Source organism: Cynara cardunculus (genome assembly GCF_001531365.2).
Source record: "Cynara cardunculus var. scolymus isolate 2C chromosome LG 17, CcrdV1, whole genome shotgun sequence".
Taxonomy (NCBI): domain Eukaryota; kingdom Viridiplantae; phylum Streptophyta; class Magnoliopsida; order Asterales; family Asteraceae; genus Cynara; species Cynara cardunculus.
Genome location: NC_037544.1, coordinates 15,793,670 through 15,799,776, shown reverse-complemented (window position 1 = coordinate 15,799,776; position 6,107 = coordinate 15,793,670).

Here is a 6,107-nt window from a genome sequence, read left to right as displayed (position 1 = left end):
ACTCCAAGAACTCTGATGAAGAAGCAAGTGCTCTACGCTCAATATGTGGTAAGGAGAGAAGATGGAAATTTTTATACCTTCACCGACGCAGATCTACACAACCTCTGTGTGTTCGACCTCATCTATATGTACAAGATCTTAAATGTCTACTTGGAGAAGAGGTCAACCTATTCTTTATCCCTCGGAAGGCTGGTACAGGTTATGCGCGCCCAAGTAAAGTTCTACAGCCATAAGGATTTTGAAATAGCAGTAGGGTTGATGCAGAAGGATCTACGAATTTCTCCTCCACAGAGCCGGCCTAACTGGATCCACAGGCATCATCCCAACACCATTATTCACAGACCCTTGTTTGGATTTGTGTTTTTGGACAAAGATGAGATCCTGCGATTCTATGATCCTACAGAAGCTCCTCGTTATTCAACAGAGACGCTGGAGTGGATCTTCAAGTGTCCGGTGAAAGAGGTGGAAAGAGGTCATCTAAGGGAGGCAGAAGTGGCAGGCATCCCGGAGTCGATCAAAGTGCAAATAAACTTCAGAGAATGGGTCTTCACTGTCTATAGGCTGATCAAAGCAGATTTTTTTTATGCGGCAGATGACTTCCCAGAATCTGTAGTTTAATTTTTACTCCTTTGTAAAACAATTTTTGATATTTAAGTTTTGTAATTCTTTTATTCCAGTCCTTGTAATTCATTTCAAGTAATTCATTTCAGAGGCTCATGTTTTATCACCTCTTGTAATTTCATTTCAATCAAGTCATATCCTTGCACTTAAAGGTTAATTTTTACTTTTTCATACTTAGGGGGAGATTGTTAGCTCTCATTTCTTGAATGTAAAAGTATAGAAAAAGTAAAACAACAAGTATTGACAGAAGCTGATCTGTCACAGAAGMCCACAGAGGACAATCAACAGAAGAAGCTCAATCGTACAAGATTCAAGTGATAGAACCTCTATCATCCATCACAGAGGTTCTGGTAACTTTTCCTCTGCAAAGACCTTGCTATAAGTCAAAGATGACAGAACCTCTGTCGTGTCTCACAGAGGTTCTGGAAGATTTCCTCTGTGCTCTACAAAGTTTCTTCCAGCAGAGCCTCTGTGATGTCTCACAGAGGATCTGCAAAAATGTCTTCTGTGTAGATTATCTTTAGCACGTTTTACTTAGGTTTATTAGCTGCTCGTGACTTTCACGTGATCTTGTCTATAATTTGTTTTAGATGAACGGCTTAGATTTAATTGCTTTAGGTCGTGTCAGGAAATGGTTACTTGCCTGTTTAGATAGCAGCGTAGGCCTTTGTATTTGGTGTGCTTCCAGAATTGTAATAGTTAATATTTTCAATCAATTGAAAATCATTTGAAGCTTTTCACTTTGTGTTATTCAAGTGTTCTTCATTGTGTTCATACCGATTGTTGCTTGTTTGGTTATAATACTTTCCGCTGCTTACTCACTGTCAATCCAATCAATCAAGTAAGTATTCAGTACCAAGAACTGAGTTATACGATCCTAACACTCTGGTTGTAAATATTTAACTTTTTTTGGACGAAGAGGCTCTGGGCAAATAAATAAAAGGCTGTAAATGATCAAATGGCCTTTACTCTAATTCCTTCTAGGCCTTCATTGATTTATCACACGGCCTCTGCATACTGCATGTAGATATTCTGCCTTGCTATACAGAGCTCTAGAGTATGAAGAGTTTTTCTTCAGCGTAATTTCAAGATTGGAAGCCTTGTATTAAACTTAGTTGCACTTGCAAGTTAAGTCTAAGACTTGGAAGATAAGTCTCTACAACCCCTTTGGTTGGTCGTCCTTTTCCCCATATGTGCGTGTTGATGTTTATTTGAAACCTCGAAAAATATTCCAATACGTGATACACGAATCAGAGGGGATGTGATTCATCTTCATGATTAACAAGAGGATATCTGGTACTAAGTATTTCCCTTTTTTTGGACCCAGAGGTTGTACACACACGGACCAAAGGATGTGTTGCACCAGAGGAGCTTTATTTGAGCTTACTTTTGGTTGGTGAGTCTACATAGAGACAGAGCTCTTACTCAACAGTTAAGTTTATCATATACAAAGGTCGTCCCGTATTTCGATGATCATAAAGGCATCTAAATAAATACTTATTTCACGAACATAGGTCTGAGATCCTTTTCGAGAGTTAAATTAGAAGGTTACTCAGAGTCACAAGTCTGTAGAAATCTTACTTACACAGACGTTCTGCGTTGTACATACAGAGCCTTTGTGCAGCTCTGCATTGAGCATGGAAGCAGGCTCAGGTGCACTGCGTAGTACATGCAGATACTCTGCCTAGTTCTGTATGAAGCACAGAGTCAGGCTCAAATGCTTTGCATAGGACGTGCAGAGACAGAGCTCTTATTCAAGAGCTAAGTGTATTATATACAAAGGTCGTCATGTATCTCGATGATCGTAAAGACTTCTAAATAAATAGTTATTTGACAAACACAAGTTTGAAGTCCTTTTCCAAAGTCAGGTTATAATATTACACAGAGTCACAAGTCTGAACGAACCTTCCGTACACAGAGCCTCTGCCTTCTACATGCAAGCCCTCTGTGTACCTTTCCATTGAGTAGGGAATCAGGCTAAGAAGGTCTGCACAGTACATGCAAATCCTCTGTGTAGCTCTGCATTAAGCATGAAACTAGGCTCAGATGGTATGTGTAGTACATGCAGAACCTGTGTGTAGCTTTGTATGAGTTACGAAATCAAGCTCAAAGGCTCTACATAATACATGCAGAGCCTCTGTGTAGTCCTGTATGAAACATGGCGTCAGGCACACAGGACCTGTGTAGTACATGTAGAGACGGAGCTGTTACACAAGAGTTAAGTGTATCATATACAAAGGTTGTCCTGTATTTCGATTATCATAAAGGCTTTTAAATAAATACTTATTTCATGAAGGTAGACCTGAAACCCTTTTCCAGAGATAAGTTAGAAGATTATTCAGAGTCACAATTTTGTAGAAATCTTACTTAAACAGAGGCTCGACATTGTACATGCAGAGCCTATGTGCAGCTCTGCATTGAGCACGGAACCAGGCTCAAGTGCGCTGCATAGTACATGCAGATACTCTGCGTAGTTCTGTATGAAGTACAAAGTCAGGAACAGAGGCTCTGCATAGGACGTGCAGAGACAGAACTCTTACTCAAGAGCTAAGTGTATTATATACAAAGGTCGTCCTGTATTTCAATGATCGTAAAGACTTCTAAATAAATACTTATTTGACAAACACAAGTTTGAAGTCCTTTTCCAAAATCAAATTATAATATTACTCAGAGTCACAAGTCTGAACGAACCTTTCGTACAGAGAGCATCTGCCTTCTACATGCAGGGCCTCTGTGTACCTTCGCATTGAGTAGGGAATCAGGCTAAGAAGATCTGCATAGTACATGCATATCCTCTGTGTAGCTCTGCATTAAGCACGAAATTAGGTCAGAGGGTATACGTAGTACATGCAGAGCCTGTGTGTAGCTCTGTATGAGTTACGAAATCAGGCGCAGAGGATCTGCGTAGTTGATGTAGAGCTTTTGAGGCAGCTACTCCCATGGAATGTGCACATGGTTTGGACTCTTACACAAGACCTCCAATTATCATCAGAGAATGACATCTTAGTCGTCTTCTTGTAATTGTTGGGCCAAAATCTCGAATACGTCAAGAGACAAAACTGTTACTCAAGTGTTAAGCATATCATATATGGAGGCTTTCCTGTATTTCATCGATCATCAAGAATCCTCCGTGTAAAGGTTAAGTGATTGATGCAGAGCTCCACTACAGAGACAGAGACTCTATGTAGTACATGTAGAGCCTCTGACGCTTCTACTCCCATGGAATGCGCAGATGGTTCAGACTTTCGCCCAATAAGCATGGAAGGATGATATCTTATGAAGGAGTTGTGATGAAATGATTTAGGTACATTTTGGACGAAATAGTTAAAATAGTACTCTATGTGAAATCCAAAGTTTTTGCACTAACTTTGAAACATGTTCCCCATTCGGACCTTATTGCCTAAATCTGGAAAAGGATGCACTGCTTCAGCAGTACAAACTACGAAATTTGTAAGGACCAGCCAGACCTCCAAGTCTTAAATTAAAAATCCAGACTTAAATACTAAACCTGGCAAATAGACTTCAGATTACTTTTCACACTTACAGCCAGCAATTCATAACTTCGATGTTTTAATTTATTTTATTAACCTAATTCAGATTTAGATTTAGATGTACATTTAAAATTGAATATTCAAAATTCAAAATTTCAATCATTACCGGTTGTAATCCCCATAAAATCGGAAATTTGTTTCAAAATTGTTTTCATATCACGATTTTCCATCATTGAACGTGGTTTTAGATAGTGGTTCAATTTTGAAACTTATAATCAATCAGATTGCGATGCTTATCTGTCCTAAGGTATCATATATTGGATAAAGTAGCGAATTTGAAAATTTTCATTAATTGATAAACTCAAAACTTCAGTCATTATAGGTTGTAATCCCTTTAAAATCGGATATTTGGTTCAAAGTTGTTTTCATATCCCGAATTTGCATCATGGGACATGGTTTCAAAAACCCAGTCAATTTTCCTACTTCACATTCCTCAAATGATAGTTGTATAAAAAAGTTAAAGAGGTATGATTAGAAGTCTTATCTTTTTTCATAAGTTTTTTTTTTTTTGGATTCCAAATGCCTATTAATGTAAAAGGTGTTTGTTTGTGTTTTCAGAGTGGTGATTTAGATATGTTTCTGGATGACTTGGATGTTTTGCTCGATCGAAAATTTGTAATAAAGATTGACATAACTGATTACAATATTAAAAATAGTTGTTTCATTTATGGCATTTCAAAGCTAACAGATGATAATGCCATCTTGAATGAATTGGAGATGAGATATGCTTCTCAACAGGTGCTGATTATCATTTGCAGAAAATATCATCCAATTTAGTATAAAATCTTTGTTAGTCTAACATTATTTTACGATTTACTCTGCAGCCTGCTAAATCGGAATCAGTAAATCTGCATTCAACAGATTTCAGTCCCAAGAGAAGTTAAAGGTATTATAAATGTCACCTTCAATATAGTTTATAAATTTAAATGGAAGCAACTAATTCTTCAAATGCCATAACTGATTATTGTCTTATTTGAAGGATGTTGTATCATTTACTAGTGAGAATGCAATACCCTCCGATGTGGATAAGAGCACTTCAGACAGTCCAGAAAGAAGTTGTATGACAAAAGGCTTGGGAAAGGGATTGACAGGAAGCGTGGTTTTGAAGGTTGGTCTGATGCCGATCAGGAAGGAAAAGGATCAGCTACAAAAACATTAAACATCCCTAGAGGTGAAAAGTAATATTCTTGTTTTTGATGAACAATTACATTCAAACTCGTATTTGGTATTGTGTTTGTGGTTGAATTTTGGTTTGGACAATGATTTTTGAATTGGTGATTATATTATCGTATACGTTTTCATTATTATTTCTCTTGGATCTGATATTAAACTTATTTGCATTACATAATTTTGTTGTACTTGATTTTCATGTTTAAGAACATTATATGTGGTTGTAAATATTTAACTTTTTTTTTTGGACGAAGAGGCTCTGGGCAGATGAATAAAAGGCCGTGAATGATCAGATGGCCTTTACTCTGATCCTTCTAGGCCGTCATTGATTTATCACACGACCTCTGCATACTGCATGCAGTTATTCTGCCTTGCTATACAGAGCTCTAAAGTATGAAAAGTTTTTCTTCAGCGTAATTTCAAGACTAGAAGCCTTGTATTAAACTTAGTTTCACTTGCAAGTTAAGTCTAATACTTGGAAGATAAGTCTTGAATTTGGTGTAATATTCGGGTTATTTTATTAGTTTTAATAATTTAAATTTTTATGTTTATATGAATATTTTATGTAGATGTGTGTGGGTGTGGGTGATGTAGTTATGTTAGCCGACCTTTGAGGGGCGGTCTATGTTTATATGAATATTTTATGTAGATGTGTGTGGGTGTGGGTGATGTAGTTATGTTAGCCGACCTTTGAGGGGCGGCCTATGTTTATCTGAATATTTTATGTAGAATTGTGTGGGTGTGGGTGACGTAGTTATGTTAGCC